Source organism: Ascidia mentula, chromosome 7 (genome assembly GCF_947561715.1).
Source record: "Ascidia mentula chromosome 7, kaAscMent1.1, whole genome shotgun sequence".
NCBI classification, from domain to species: Eukaryota; Metazoa; Chordata; class Ascidiacea; order Phlebobranchia; family Ascidiidae; genus Ascidia; species Ascidia mentula.
Window position 1 is genome coordinate 15,544,626 of NC_138572.1, and position 15,997 is coordinate 15,560,622.

At 44.7% G+C, this 15,997-nt stretch overlaps 6 non-coding genes across 6 annotated transcripts; all 6 read left to right on the forward strand.

Annotated features, from left to right (window-relative positions):
- The first annotated feature begins 9,402 nt into the window (after positions 1–9,402).
- On the forward strand, positions 9,403–9,509 carry LOC145909786 (U6 spliceosomal RNA). Its single transcript, XR_014403154.1, has one exon. It is a non-coding gene; the product is annotated as a U6 spliceosomal RNA (small nuclear RNA).
- A 1,038-nt stretch (positions 9,510–10,547) lies between these two features.
- On the forward strand, positions 10,548–10,654 carry LOC145909798 (U6 spliceosomal RNA). Its single transcript, XR_014403165.1, has one exon. It is a non-coding gene; the product is annotated as a U6 spliceosomal RNA (small nuclear RNA).
- A 1,038-nt stretch (positions 10,655–11,692) lies between these two features.
- LOC145909809 (U6 spliceosomal RNA) lies at positions 11,693–11,799 on the forward strand. Its single transcript, XR_014403176.1, has one exon. It is a non-coding gene; the product is annotated as a U6 spliceosomal RNA (small nuclear RNA).
- Positions 11,800–12,837: 1,038 nt separating this feature from the next.
- On the forward strand, positions 12,838–12,944 carry LOC145909820 (U6 spliceosomal RNA). Its single transcript, XR_014403185.1, has one exon. It is a non-coding gene; the product is annotated as a U6 spliceosomal RNA (small nuclear RNA).
- A 1,038-nt stretch (positions 12,945–13,982) lies between these two features.
- Positions 13,983–14,089, forward strand: LOC145909776 (U6 spliceosomal RNA). The gene has a single exon (XR_014403144.1). It is a non-coding gene; the product is annotated as a U6 spliceosomal RNA (small nuclear RNA).
- Positions 14,090–15,127: 1,038 nt separating this feature from the next.
- Positions 15,128–15,234, forward strand: LOC145909777 (U6 spliceosomal RNA). Its single transcript, XR_014403145.1, has one exon. It is a non-coding gene; the product is annotated as a U6 spliceosomal RNA (small nuclear RNA).
- The last annotated feature ends 763 nt before the right edge of the window (positions 15,235–15,997 follow it).

Below are 15,997 nucleotides of genomic sequence, written 5' to 3' on the forward strand. Positions count from 1 at the left end.
TTCCGTCGAGTGGCGCAAGCGAGTCGGGCGACGCCTCCGAAACTACCGCGATGCGAAGGAGAAACGTATTCGTTTGAAAAATCTACAGATTGATCCATGGCTGAGGAAAGCGTCTCGTCTTTGCCCGTCACGCCGCGGGTGCAACTGGGTGCGCTCGACTTGGAAGGCCGCTTTTTTATACGCAAGCATGGTTGATGGTACGTTGACTTTTTCCAACGCCGAAATGAAATCGGTCCAGCCGGCAGGTTTGACGGCGAGACGCGACGGCCGCACAGCGGAATGCACCTAATCCTCGATGCGACTTCAGTCGATTGCACGTCATTGCACCAACAGTCGTCTGTTCGACGAGAAATCGATATCGGGGTTTTCGCGAACGATGTCCATCAGTCGTTTTGCTTTGTTTTTTAACGTTTTCGGCGTTGATTCAATTAGTCTTTTCTCTAGCATTACTTTTTCGGTATTATTGTTCGGTTCGGCGCTGCTGTGCTGTTTGTCGGCGACCGCAACTTCCAAAGGTTTATTGGCGACGGTTTCGTTGTAAAAGCGGTAACGATGAAGTGCTTGATTGTAAAGCTTCACTTTTTCCTCTAGCGGTTTCGGTTCGGACAAAATATCTTGCATTTTTTTGTCCAACCTCGATATAACACCTTTTCAACGGGCGTTGATCGCGAGGTAATTTTGTCCTGGAGGGACTTTAGAGTGCTCGGATCCACGAGGGCAAGTTTTTGTACACCTTCCATCTCACTTTCCGCCGGTTAGGAGTTTACCGAGGACTGGAATTACCGATCCTATGAGAGGGCCAATCAATGCGGAAAGAAAGCCACCTCGTTGGATAATTCGACGTTTTTTGGCTAGCGACACCGACTTTTTTCCCAACTCGCGAATCCCCTTTTTATATCTGCAAAGTTCGACGCGTTGGGCGCGAGTCGACGGTACGTTCCCCTTAAGACGTTATACGCACACTCGCAAATGCACTGAATTAACTGTCGTTCGGAAGGATTTATAATCGTGCGAACCAGTTTCGGTTTTGCCGACGCCAGAGTGAGGAGAGTCGGAGCGACTTGACATGTTACACCGTTTTCGTAACGTACACAATCTGAGTTTCCCCGCGAAACACGTTGGTCAGCATGCGATATTGCTCAGGTGTTGACTGTTTAAATTCCAAGACTAAATAACCGTGCGGCCTGCTTGTTGCGTCTCTATATGATTCCTGCAGGGCTCTTCCGCGTTCAGGTTGGACTTGCTTGGCGAGATAACCGATTTGCGACGCGTCTCTGGTCGCCATGCCGCGAACAAACTCGACGCCGTCTAGCCCTTGATGGACGGATGGCCACTCACCGTAACACCAAACAACGCGCTCGGGATTTGAAACAGTTATTTTTTCCTTTATTAATCGCTTTCGGAGCAACCGCGTTTTGTACACCCTACCGCCCCTCGACAAAAGTTAGTGTCACAAAACAAGCTTCTCGTTTTAAACAGTTTATTTTTTGCACAACACACAACAAAAACACAAACATTTACAAGACACAAAAATGCATCAAAAGCCCCTGAGAAAGTAGCTGAGCGTCTCGGCTATTTCCGGTGCCAGCTTCTGTCGCTCCTCTCTCAGACACGCTTCTTCCCAATTCGGACTGCAAACGTCGAAACCTTCCCCGCTTCTCGTCGCAACAGAAACTCACATCGTGGTGAATGTCGGGCGTACTCCACCCACGGGGAGTCGTTTGTTTCCCAGTGAAACAAACCTCGCCCGCAGTAATAACATTTCACCTTGTCCTTGCGACCTGTGAAATAAAATCCGGCCTCCGCGAGCTCTGCAGGTGATGCCGTGATGTGGAATGGCCACAGTCCGCTCTGAAAAGACCGCCAGCGCCGTCTTTCGTCCGCCATGCACGGCACTCGTGGTTGAAGACACCGAAATCTTCTTGCTCGTTCCACGAGCCAGGTAGGTGTTCCCATACTTTACAGCTCACCAGCGGTCAGCGTGATCCATCCATTCGTTGTTCGACATTGTTTTTTAGTTACCAAGAAAGCTGTATGTCTATCTTGCAAACCGCGACAGTATTTTTGCACCACAACTTACCGCCGAAAAACGGCCTTTTCCGTTTACACTTGACCACACAAAACAAATAACAGAAAATCAATCGCCCAACAGGAAAACACAGTGTTGTTTTCTTGTATTTGAAAGTATCAGGCAATAGCACGTACAAATTAAGACTGTCCATTGGGTAGTGCAACCGTGGTTTTATAGGGAATGCGGCTAATCACATTTCTGTGCAATTAACGTTGGAATGTTTACAGGGTGCGAAATCATACGATACAGGGTACGAAAAATGTTACACTTCAATGATCACAACACCTCCCCAACAAGATTATATTATAAGCAATGTGGAGCCAATAATATGAATTGTGTATAAGCTGCAGACAGATGGCCACTGTTTCGACCTAAAAGGTCTCATCAGTGCAGATTATATTAATGTAACACTTATATTACATTTGAAATAATTGTCGCGGTTTGCGCGTGCGATTGGAACGCCGAAGGTTCAAAGGTCCATACTCCAGTAGTACCGGAAGAGTAGCTCTCTCTGGAACTACTACCTCGGGTTCATCGTGAATTACATCCTTGGGCTCATCATGATCTGAAACATGATCATCAACCGGTGTGTCAGTAATGTTACTCGGTGGAGACGACACCTGGTTGGTTCACCGCCAGGCTCCTCGTCTTCTGTGGAAGTGTATCGTGGACGGAGTTGTTCCACATGTCTCCGCCACACTGCACCATTTGGATACACGCGAACATCAACACTGCGTGATCCGTGACGTTTAAAGACAGTTGCAGGCACCCATCGTACTTGACGTAGATCTTTTGTATCGAAATGCAAAAGCATGGATATCCGCTTTGGTACGAGATTTTCTTGCGATTTTTCCGAGCTTCTTCTGACTTTCTAAGCAAGTCTCGTTTGCCGACCTTGCGCCACGTGTACAGGCGATGGCAAGAGTATGTCCAACTTTGTGCGGATTTGACGACCGTTTAACAATTCACTTGGTGGATAGCTGTTCGTCGTAGGAGTTCTTCTGTACTGCATTAGGAACTCTTGTAAAGCATGTTTTGGTGGTTTTGAAGACTTCTTGAATGACTGTTTAAAAGTTTGAACAAGTATTTCTGCCGCACCTTTCGTTGCAGGATGATAGGGGGCACCACTTAGGTGCACGATTCCTTTGGAGTTGCAGAATTCCTGGAATTCTTTTGAACGAAATGTTGGTGCATTATCCGTCACTATGGTGTGAGGATATCCAAAATGCGCAAAATCCATTTCCAACAAGTCGATAGTGGCCTTTGCAGTAATTGACTGAGTGAATCACAGGATATTTCGAGTAGCTGTCAATCAAGACCAACCAATTATGACCCATAAAGTTAATTGCGTGGTCCATATGAACTCTGCTCCACGGCTTTTCTGGGATTTCCTAGGGATGAAGAGCGCACTTCTGGCCAACATTCTGCTGTGTTGCACATGACTCACATTTACGACATAAATCAACAATGTCGCTGTCAATGTTCGGCCAATATACCGCGGTACGTGCCAGCTGCTTCATTTTCTGCTTACCGAAGTGTTCTTTGTGAAGTAACCCCAGAACCTTAGGTCGCAGTTCCTCAGGAATGATAACGCGAGAACCGTACAACAAATACCCATGACAAGAACTGAGTGATTGCGAAAACTTCTGAAATGGTTTAAGAGCCAAGTCTGTAATACTTCTGTGCCAACCAACCTTAGTGTATCGCATGATCGTCGATAACGCACGATCTTTTGCAGACTCTCTTTTCTGAATCCGCTGGTTTCACTTGAAGGCTAATTGACCGAATCGTGCAAACTGTATCCACGTCATGACACCTCTCTTCCTCGACAAAAGCATTGTCCGGTGCAGCTGGGAATAGGGTGGAAATTTTGTCTAAACCCACCTATAAAAGGTGTAAAATCATTTTTTTTTAAATCCACCTTTTCAGTTTACAGTGTACAACTACCCAGCAAACATTTTCGAACCGGGTGGCTCCTGCCGCAACACTTTATATTATTCTTTGTTATTCATTGTGTATTGTTGTCAAAGTCGCGTACATGCGCATATGTTATTTTGGGTTAATCGCTTCGCTCCTCCTTGACATATGGGTATATCTCTGACGTACGGAAAATCGGCTTTGGGTTTAATAATCAAATTGACGTTTTCATAATCTTGTCCATTACTACGTTTCCATGGCCACATTTGTACATAGCCCGAAAACATGGCCCGATCATATACTATGCCCAAACGAACAGGCGCAAAACGGCCTGCGTTTCCATGTCCGTTTCGCGACTGTTCAGACTTGTGCATGTTATGGAAAATACAGCTAAATAATGCTGTCTTTCTGGTTATTAGACATAAAAGAGTGCCACAGTACATTGAATTCCCAAGAAAATTATAAAATACCGTCAAACACCACCAACCTAGTCTATTTCCACTTTTTGTAGAAATTTGTACACATTACAGATTACATCATATAACTGTGCCCAGCATGAGACAGTAACATACTTTCTATATCTTTGATTTTTTCCTGACAAACCGAACAAAAGTTTGTGATTTAATAAATTGAATTGAAACAAAACATGGTACACAAATTCATTCATAGGTGAGCATTCACAAGATCCATCTTCTTTCAATGTTTAGGTCCATGCACACATAATACTGTGCACCATGACCAAGCCCATGTTAAGTTTCAATGACTGGATTAGCAACCCAACAGAGCATTTGTATGTGTTAACAAGTCGTCAAAATGTAATTCCTAAATCCATCATTTCGTGGAATGCGGTTTTGGTAATAGACAACTTTTTTCGGTGGGAGACGTCTTGCCCAAGCATGTATATGCTTCGGCATGGCGTGGACAAACGCGAAAAAGACGCCAATAAATGTTCGTATGGAGAGGGAATGTTGGCGTATTCAGCTGTTATGCCAAATAAAAACATTTCTTCATTGGGCAGTTTCTCTGCAAACGCGTATTCCTTTTAAGCGCCACACCTATTTCGCAAAAATTAAGAAATTTTTACTAGTTTTCTTCATCAACTTCAACCTTGTATAACTCTTTTTCCACAAACGCTAAACATAAAAATCATAGGCAATTTACTAATCTACACATTTATCGTATGTTTTTGCAATAATCTTATTCCATTAAATTGTTACACCATAAAATGCAACCACGCCTGATGGAAAAAATACTGAAACATAGTGTCTGTTTCCAAATTGCCATGAGTTTTTTCCTTACCGAATTTTTAAAAAATTCAACTGTTACACCAAGCAGTGTGAACGCAATCTCCAAAACTAGCGAAAATATGGCGTCGCTACATTTGATTATTTTGCGTTGCTACGGCGGAGATTACACTGCATTTTTTGAAGATTTCTTGATACATATCTTGGAAACAAACTATTGTTGAAATCGCTTCTCAGTTTTTAGTTCATGGTCATAGGAGACGATAGTGACAGTAATTCTATCACCTTGACCGACAATCTGGGGAAGAGATCGACTCCACAGCTGACGAACTTGACCAAATTGCTTCTGATGATGAAGAAGAAGAAGCAACTGAAAAACACCTTCTAAGAAAAGAGGCGAAGCTGTCAGCGAAGCATTTTCTTGGTTCGCTGAGCGGATGATGCCTGGATTGGCAACTTCAATCAGCAAGTTGGTTGCTTCACCTGTCAACTTCCTGGAGCTGTTTTGGACGCCACACTTCTGGTAACGTTTGGATCGTGAAACCAACAAATACGCTGACGAGCGTATAATGAAATTGTCGACATTAGGAAAACTGACACAAATGGAAGCCTGTGACGACAGGAAAGACAGAAACGAACCAGGATATGATCGTCCTTTTCAAAATGGACCTCATATTACCACAATTTTATTTATTTTATATTTTAAGTATTATGTGTATTTTTGAGTTTTCTATATTTTTTACCATTATGCACCACACCAAACAAGTCTCACTCGATGAGATGGCAATGGTATTCAAGGGAAGAACTTTGCACGATTTTTTTCTCTGCTTACAGCTAAAACCCGGAGGTAAGCAATATCCTTACATGCAAGAACAAGACGAATGTCTTCAAAAACAAGTGTTCAAACAGGAAGCACGTGTGATGATCACCTAACAAAGCCAGCAGCTCGTCCATTAACGCCGATAGCTTTCGGGCGCCTAAGGCAGGCAAGTTGAATAAGCGTGATGCGCGCTCCTGGCGAGAAAAGTCGAAAGTGTCGAGCCACTGTGCCTTGATGGCTGCATATTTTTCTTTTTCAGGTGGCCGTTCCAAAATATATATGAGTCGACGTGCTGTGTTCTGGTCTGTCTTTATGATTCTAAAGTGCGCATTGTGCTTCCACTTACTGCAGCAAAACACGCGGCTCAGAAAGCCAAAAATGTAGGTAGGATACCGTAACAGAATTTCCGATTCCATCTTGCGTGTCAACTTCCTACAGAAAATCGTTGTTGGAATTCGGGAACACCAGTTAAAGCGGTTGCAACTTTACTTGTAAGCACTACAGTAAAACAACCAAAAACGCAAGCGTTCAACATTTTTAAATGGAAACAATACCCGCGCAAAAGGCACACTGCACACTTCGGTGTACAAAGGTTGTTGAACGTTCAGTGAGGTCGCGAAACCACCATCCATCAACAATCCACTGAAATAATTTTGGAAATACCAAACTTAAGACTTATTTTCCTCAAGATCTTTAAACCACATTTGAGAAATGTAAATGTGATATTTAAATCAATAACCAATTACATATCGATGTATTTTAAGGACGGAAAGTAATACCTGGCCATATATTATTATAGTGACAAAGTATTTTTAGATGCCATTGCCGCAATGGATGCGGAAGATTGCTAAGCTCGTGAACCGGGGGCAAACAACACTCGACTCCGAACTTGTTAATCACTTAGCAGAGACTGGCGTACATTCTGACCGGGATTTTTGCCCGTCCGCGTGGTACTCGAATTGGCCAACTCTCCGTCTTTCGTTTTTCAAGTAACGAAATATGACACTCCCGACCTCGTCACCTTCTGAACCGACTAGTCGGCCTAACGCAATAAATTGCGTTGGCGTTTTAAGTCACTTTACGACTCCCGTCGATCGATGCGGCTGTCTGTACCCGCAAATCCCTCTCAACGCTTGCAACCAATCTCGATTCATTATGAATCCATTTATTGTTGGTAATCCTGTGACGAAATATCGCATATAGCGCAGTAGTGTCGTCAGCACTTACAAAGTACTAATGTTGAACCAACAACCTAGATCCTCACTCGACAACTGTGAGTCAATACTGATCTGCAGGTAGTATTTGTTTTACTTATATAGTAGGACACTTGTTGATACCTGATATGCAGTTGTTTATTTGTACCTTGAACATTTTTATGACTTCCTGCCCTAATAAGGACTTGTTTATCATTTAGCCCAAAACTCCGTCTACAAATTTGGAATTGCTTAAACAACTTGAAATGACTTACCGATTAGTTCGATAACGTCAGTATCATATATAGCTTGATTACCTAAGTGTCCCAAATAGGAACACTGTTTGCGGATTTGCTCATAATTCTGTGAATCCGGGTTGATGATGGCTTAAGTTCATGCCGAAACGTTTTTTCGTACGAAAGATGACAATGTTGACGACAGTATTGGCCAGTCTCAGAATTATGCCCTAAATAGGTTATTTATGTTGACTTGACTTTATTAGTCATTGGCCAATAAATACTTATGTCTAATTTGACATTACTTGCGTAATTAGATTGGTTACTGAGGTTATTATTAGGTTTATAATGCAATTATAATGTCCCCAAATTCACTGGCTTGCATTCACTCCACTGCTACCAGATCTGCAAGTTTTTGCAACTGAATTGTCCGATAAGGCCTTGACCTAAACAGTCTTTTTTTCCCATGCCACGTTGTTGGATATCACAACTTGGTAATGCTTGGAACGCATGGATTGCTGTAACTTTTGAGTTAAATCTCGGCCATAACATAGTAACATGTGTTGTGTAGCGACATCATATTGTGTGGGACTCAAAAATACTTGACAACGACTCCACGAAATCACAAAACTTCAAAATATTACATGATTAAGGTATATTTCTATAGTGGCCACAGTTTCGACGCTGGGATTAAACCTGGTGGGAATAAACCTGGTGGGAATAAACCTGCGTAGACCTCTGTCATGAATAACTAATAGTTTGTAACAAAGAAACAATGGGTAACAATTACACAATACTCGGTGCTTGATATAAAGGTTATACCGTTAGGAAATTTGAAGTAAGATGGAATTTAAACTTCTACTACGTTTATTTGCATGCTAAATCAACAAAATCATAGCTTTTGCTACCTTAAAATGTTCCTTGCGCAGTTGCGCGGGGACCATTGTCATCCCTGCGCCAACCCTTGCACTTTGTCGGCTCAAGTTTATTAGAAGCTTTGACAGGGTGGGGGGCAAAAAAGATGGCGGAGGTATGTTGAAGTGCTCCCTCCAGTGGCAAAAAGCCGCTGCCGCCACGTCGCACAGAGCCCCATCAAAACGGATCCCTGCATTGCGCACGGTTTTCGGATCCCTGCATTGCGCAAAATTGAATACCCAGGTTTTCTCGAATTCCAGCTTTCTCCGACAAAGAAAGTTTTGCACTTTGCCAACGTATGGGTGACAATCTCTCCAGGAGCAGATTTACGGGTAAACTGGCGCGTTGTAGAGCACGTGTGGCTCATAAAAGTAACAAGACGAACTTGTTTTTCAATGTCGTCTGCAACAACACACCCTACCGAATGTTCGGACAGCCTGCTAAAAAACAATTGTTTTGGCTTCCTACTCATGAGGGGCCACAAAATATTCTTTGGGAAAAATACTGCGGTCTCGTTGGACAGAGCAAATGTCCAATCAGAGGTCCAATGCCCCAGGGGCGGTAGCCAATCCATACTTTTCTGGTTACTTTGTGACGTAATCTGAACTATTGTGACAGAGGATCTCGAAAAGGGCAATTTCCCACCTACGAAACTTACTTCAATAGAAATACAGGTATGCGTTCTTCAAAACTTGGCCCCGGGAGCGATGGAGCTATGTTTGCAGCGCATTTCAACGTACAGGTGCAATCGTTCAAAGAATTTTTTCCTGTGGCAGATTTATCAATTGACTTTCTTGCGGCGAACTTGGAATATTGCTCATTTCACAAAACGGTTGTTTAAATGTTCTCGTTGCCCACCCCTGCGCTTTTCCGCTCCCCAACAGTGTAACAGGAGCAACGTACAGACAACGTAGTGGTCTTAATCCGGCGGCAACGGCTTAAAACCACAAATAGGAGGACAGCGAGGAGTGATCCTCACTTATATGGGGGTGAAGCACTCACTCTCGTACCTGCTTCGGCGGTACATATACTAAAATTGGAACGATACAGAGAAGATTAGCATGGCCCCTGCGCAAGGATGACACGCAAAATCGTGAAGCGTTCCTCATTTTCTTTTTCACCATCGTTTCCGCATTAAACAATGATCAACATCGAAACAGGAACAACAGTAGTTCTAGGGATGCAGTCCAATCCTTGCACTTTGTCGGCTCAAGTTTATTAGAAGCTTTGACAGGGTGGGGGGCAAAAAAGATGGCGGAGGTATGTTGAAGTGCTCCCTCCAGTGGCAAAAAGCCGCTGCCGCCACGTCGCACAGAGCCCCATCAAAACGGATCCCTGCATTGCGCACGGTTTTCGGATCCCTGCATTGCGCAAAATTGAATACCCAGGTTTTCTCGAATTCCAGCTTTCTCCGACAAAGAAAGTTTTGCACTTTGCCAACGTATGGGTGACAATCTCTCCAGGAGCAGATTTACGGGTAAACTGGCGCGTTGTAGAGCACGTGTGGCTCATAAAAGTAACAAGACGAACTTGTTTTTCAATGTCGTCTGCAACAACACACCCTACCGAATGTTCGGACAGCCTGCTAAAAAACAATTGTTTTGGCTTCCTACTCATGAGGGGCCACAAAATATTCTTTGGGAAAAATACTGCGGTCTCGTTGGACAGAGCAAATGTCCAATCAGAGGTCCAATGCCCCAGGGGCGGTAGCCAATCCATACTTTTCTGGTTACTTTGTGACGTAATCTGAACTATTGTGACAGAGGATCTCGAAAAGGGCAATTTCCCACCTACGAAACTTACTTCAATAGAAATACAGGTATGCGTTCTTCAAAACTTGGCCCCGGGAGCGATGGAGCTATGTTTGCAGCGCATTTCAACGTACAGGTGCAATCGTTCAAAGAATTTTTTCCTGTGGCAGATTTATCAATTGACTTTCTTGCGGCGAACTTGGAATATTGCTCATTTCACAAAACGGTTGTTTAAATGTTCTCGTTGCCCACCCCTGCGCTTTTCCGCTCCCCAACAGTGTAACAGGAGCAACGTACAGACAACGTAGTGGTCTTAATCCGGCGGCAACGGCTTAAAACCACAAATAGGAGGACAGCGAGGAGTGATCCTCACTTATATGGGGGTGAAGCACTCACTCTCGTACCTGCTTCGGCGGTACATATACTAAAATTGGAACGATACAGAGAAGATTAGCATGGCCCCTGCGCAAGGATGACACGCAAAATCGTGAAGCGTTCCTCATTTTCTTTTTCACCATCGTTTCCGCATTAAACAATGATCAACATCGAAACAGGAACAACAGTAGTTCTAGGGATGCAGTCCAATCCTTGCACTTTGTCGGCTCAAGTTTATTAGAAGCTTTGACAGGGTGGGGGGCAAAAAAGATGGCGGAGGTATGTTGAAGTGCTCCCTCCAGTGGCAAAAAGCCGCTGCCGCCACGTCGCACAGAGCCCCATCAAAACGGATCCCTGCATTGCGCACGGTTTTCGGATCCCTGCATTGCGCAAAATTGAATACCCAGGTTTTCTCGAATTCCAGCTTTCTCCGACAAAGAAAGTTTTGCACTTTGCCAACGTATGGGTGACAATCTCTCCAGGAGCAGATTTACGGGTAAACTGGCGCGTTGTAGAGCACGTGTGGCTCATAAAAGTAACAAGACGAACTTGTTTTTCAATGTCGTCTGCAACAACACACCCTACCGAATGTTCGGACAGCCTGCTAAAAAACAATTGTTTTGGCTTCCTACTCATGAGGGGCCACAAAATATTCTTTGGGAAAAATACTGCGGTCTCGTTGGACAGAGCAAATGTCCAATCAGAGGTCCAATGCCCCAGGGGCGGTAGCCAATCCATACTTTTCTGGTTACTTTGTGACGTAATCTGAACTATTGTGACAGAGGATCTCGAAAAGGGCAATTTCCCACCTACGAAACTTACTTCAATAGAAATACAGGTATGCGTTCTTCAAAACTTGGCCCCGGGAGCGATGGAGCTATGTTTGCAGCGCATTTCAACGTACAGGTGCAATCGTTCAAAGAATTTTTTCCTGTGGCAGATTTATCAATTGACTTTCTTGCGGCGAACTTGGAATATTGCTCATTTCACAAAACGGTTGTTTAAATGTTCTCGTTGCCCACCCCTGCGCTTTTCCGCTCCCCAACAGTGTAACAGGAGCAACGTACAGACAACGTAGTGGTCTTAATCCGGCGGCAACGGCTTAAAACCACAAATAGGAGGACAGCGAGGAGTGATCCTCACTTATATGGGGGTGAAGCACTCACTCTCGTACCTGCTTCGGCGGTACATATACTAAAATTGGAACGATACAGAGAAGATTAGCATGGCCCCTGCGCAAGGATGACACGCAAAATCGTGAAGCGTTCCTCATTTTCTTTTTCACCATCGTTTCCGCATTAAACAATGATCAACATCGAAACAGGAACAACAGTAGTTCTAGGGATGCAGTCCAATCCTTGCACTTTGTCGGCTCAAGTTTATTAGAAGCTTTGACAGGGTGGGGGGCAAAAAAGATGGCGGAGGTATGTTGAAGTGCTCCCTCCAGTGGCAAAAAGCCGCTGCCGCCACGTCGCACAGAGCCCCATCAAAACGGATCCCTGCATTGCGCACGGTTTTCGGATCCCTGCATTGCGCAAAATTGAATACCCAGGTTTTCTCGAATTCCAGCTTTCTCCGACAAAGAAAGTTTTGCACTTTGCCAACGTATGGGTGACAATCTCTCCAGGAGCAGATTTACGGGTAAACTGGCGCGTTGTAGAGCACGTGTGGCTCATAAAAGTAACAAGACGAACTTGTTTTTCAATGTCGTCTGCAACAACACACCCTACCGAATGTTCGGACAGCCTGCTAAAAAACAATTGTTTTGGCTTCCTACTCATGAGGGGCCACAAAATATTCTTTGGGAAAAATACTGCGGTCTCGTTGGACAGAGCAAATGTCCAATCAGAGGTCCAATGCCCCAGGGGCGGTAGCCAATCCATACTTTTCTGGTTACTTTGTGACGTAATCTGAACTATTGTGACAGAGGATCTCGAAAAGGGCAATTTCCCACCTACGAAACTTACTTCAATAGAAATACAGGTATGCGTTCTTCAAAACTTGGCCCCGGGAGCGATGGAGCTATGTTTGCAGCGCATTTCAACGTACAGGTGCAATCGTTCAAAGAATTTTTTCCTGTGGCAGATTTATCAATTGACTTTCTTGCGGCGAACTTGGAATATTGCTCATTTCACAAAACGGTTGTTTAAATGTTCTCGTTGCCCACCCCTGCGCTTTTCCGCTCCCCAACAGTGTAACAGGAGCAACGTACAGACAACGTAGTGGTCTTAATCCGGCGGCAACGGCTTAAAACCACAAATAGGAGGACAGCGAGGAGTGATCCTCACTTATATGGGGGTGAAGCACTCACTCTCGTACCTGCTTCGGCGGTACATATACTAAAATTGGAACGATACAGAGAAGATTAGCATGGCCCCTGCGCAAGGATGACACGCAAAATCGTGAAGCGTTCCTCATTTTCTTTTTCACCATCGTTTCCGCATTAAACAATGATCAACATCGAAACAGGAACAACAGTAGTTCTAGGGATGCAGTCCAATCCTTGCACTTTGTCGGCTCAAGTTTATTAGAAGCTTTGACAGGGTGGGGGGCAAAAAAGATGGCGGAGGTATGTTGAAGTGCTCCCTCCAGTGGCAAAAAGCCGCTGCCGCCACGTCGCACAGAGCCCCATCAAAACGGATCCCTGCATTGCGCACGGTTTTCGGATCCCTGCATTGCGCAAAATTGAATACCCAGGTTTTCTCGAATTCCAGCTTTCTCCGACAAAGAAAGTTTTGCACTTTGCCAACGTATGGGTGACAATCTCTCCAGGAGCAGATTTACGGGTAAACTGGCGCGTTGTAGAGCACGTGTGGCTCATAAAAGTAACAAGACGAACTTGTTTTTCAATGTCGTCTGCAACAACACACCCTACCGAATGTTCGGACAGCCTGCTAAAAAACAATTGTTTTGGCTTCCTACTCATGAGGGGCCACAAAATATTCTTTGGGAAAAATACTGCGGTCTCGTTGGACAGAGCAAATGTCCAATCAGAGGTCCAATGCCCCAGGGGCGGTAGCCAATCCATACTTTTCTGGTTACTTTGTGACGTAATCTGAACTATTGTGACAGAGGATCTCGAAAAGGGCAATTTCCCACCTACGAAACTTACTTCAATAGAAATACAGGTATGCGTTCTTCAAAACTTGGCCCCGGGAGCGATGGAGCTATGTTTGCAGCGCATTTCAACGTACAGGTGCAATCGTTCAAAGAATTTTTTCCTGTGGCAGATTTATCAATTGACTTTCTTGCGGCGAACTTGGAATATTGCTCATTTCACAAAACGGTTGTTTAAATGTTCTCGTTGCCCACCCCTGCGCTTTTCCGCTCCCCAACAGTGTAACAGGAGCAACGTACAGACAACGTAGTGGTCTTAATCCGGCGGCAACGGCTTAAAACCACAAATAGGAGGACAGCGAGGAGTGATCCTCACTTATATGGGGGTGAAGCACTCACTCTCGTACCTGCTTCGGCGGTACATATACTAAAATTGGAACGATACAGAGAAGATTAGCATGGCCCCTGCGCAAGGATGACACGCAAAATCGTGAAGCGTTCCTCATTTTCTTTTTCACCATCGTTTCCGCATTAAACAATGATCAACATCGAAACAGGAACAACAGTAGTTCTAGGGATGCAGTCCAATCCTTGCACTTTGTCGGCTCAAGTTTATTAGAAGCTTTGACAGGGTGGGGGGCAAAAAAGATGGCGGAGGTATGTTGAAGTGCTCCCTCCAGTGGCAAAAAGCCGCTGCCGCCACGTCGCACAGAGCCCCATCAAAACGGATCCCTGCATTGCGCACGGTTTTCGGATCCCTGCATTGCGCAAAATTGAATACCCAGGTTTTCTCGAATTCCAGCTTTCTCCGACAAAGAAAGTTTTGCACTTTGCCAACGTATGGGTGACAATCTCTCCAGGAGCAGATTTACGGGTAAACTGGCGCGTTGTAGAGCACGTGTGGCTCATAAAAGTAACAAGACGAACTTGTTTTTCAATGTCGTCTGCAACAACACACCCTACCGAATGTTCGGACAGCCTGCTAAAAAACAATTGTTTTGGCTTCCTACTCATGAGGGGCCACAAAATATTCTTTGGGAAAAATACTGCGGTCTCGTTGGACAGAGCAAATGTCCAATCAGAGGTCCAATGCCCCAGGGGCGGTAGCCAATCCATACTTTTCTGGTTACTTTGTGACGTAATCTGAACTATTGTGACAGAGGATCTCGAAAAGGGCAATTTCCCACCTACGAAACTTACTTCAATAGAAATACAGGTATGCGTTCTTCAAAACTTGGCCCCGGGAGCGATGGAGCTATGTTTGCAGCGCATTTCAACGTACAGGTGCAATCGTTCAAAGAATTTTTTCCTGTGGCAGATTTATCAATTGACTTTCTTGCGGCGAACTTGGAATATTGCTCATTTCACAAAACGGTTGTTTAAATGTTCTCGTTGCCCACCCCTGCGCTTTTCCGCTCCCCAACAGTGTAACAGGAGCAACGTACAGACAACGTAGTGGTCTTAATCCGGCGGCAACGGCTTAAAACCACAAATAGGAGGACAGCGAGGAGTGATCCTCACTTATATGGGGGTGAAGCACTCACTCTCGTACCTGCTTCGGCGGTACATATACTAAAATTGGAACGATACAGAGAAGATTAGCATGGCCCCTGCGCAAGGATGACACGCAAAATCGTGAAGCGTTCCTCATTTTCTTTTTCACCATCGTTTCCGCATTAAACAATGATCAACATCGAAACAGGAACAACAGTAGTTCTAGGGATGCAGTCCAATCCTTGCACTTTGTCGGCTCAAGTTTATTAGAAGCTTTGACAGGGTGGGGGGCAAAAAAGATGGCGGAGGTATGTTGAAGTGCTCCCTCCAGTGGCAAAAAGCCGCTGCCGCCACGTCGCACAGAGCCCCATCAAAACGGATCCCTGCATTGCGCACGGTTTTCGGATCCCTGCATTGCGCAAAATTGAATACCCAGGTTTTCTCGAATTCCAGCTTTCTCCGACAAAGAAAGTTTTGCACTTTGCCAACGTATGGGTGACAATCTCTCCAGGAGCAGATTTACGGGTAAACTGGCGCGTTGTAGAGCACGTGTGGCTCATAAAAGTAACAAGACGAACTTGTTTTTCAATGTCGTCTGCAACAACACACCCTACCGAATGTTCGGACAGCCTGCTAAAAAACAATTGTTTTGGCTTCCTACTCATGAGGGGCCACAAAATATTCTTTGGGAAAAATACTGCGGTCTCGTTGGACAGAGCAAATGTCCAATCAGAGGTCCAATGCCCCAGGGGCGGTAGCCAATCCATACTTTTCTGGTTACTTTGTGACGTAATCTGAACTATTGTGACAGAGGATCTCGAAAAGGGCAATTTCCCACCTACGAAACTTACTTCAATAGAAATACAGGTATGCGTTCTTCAAAACTTGGCCCCGGGAGCGATGGAGCTATGTTTGCAGCGCATT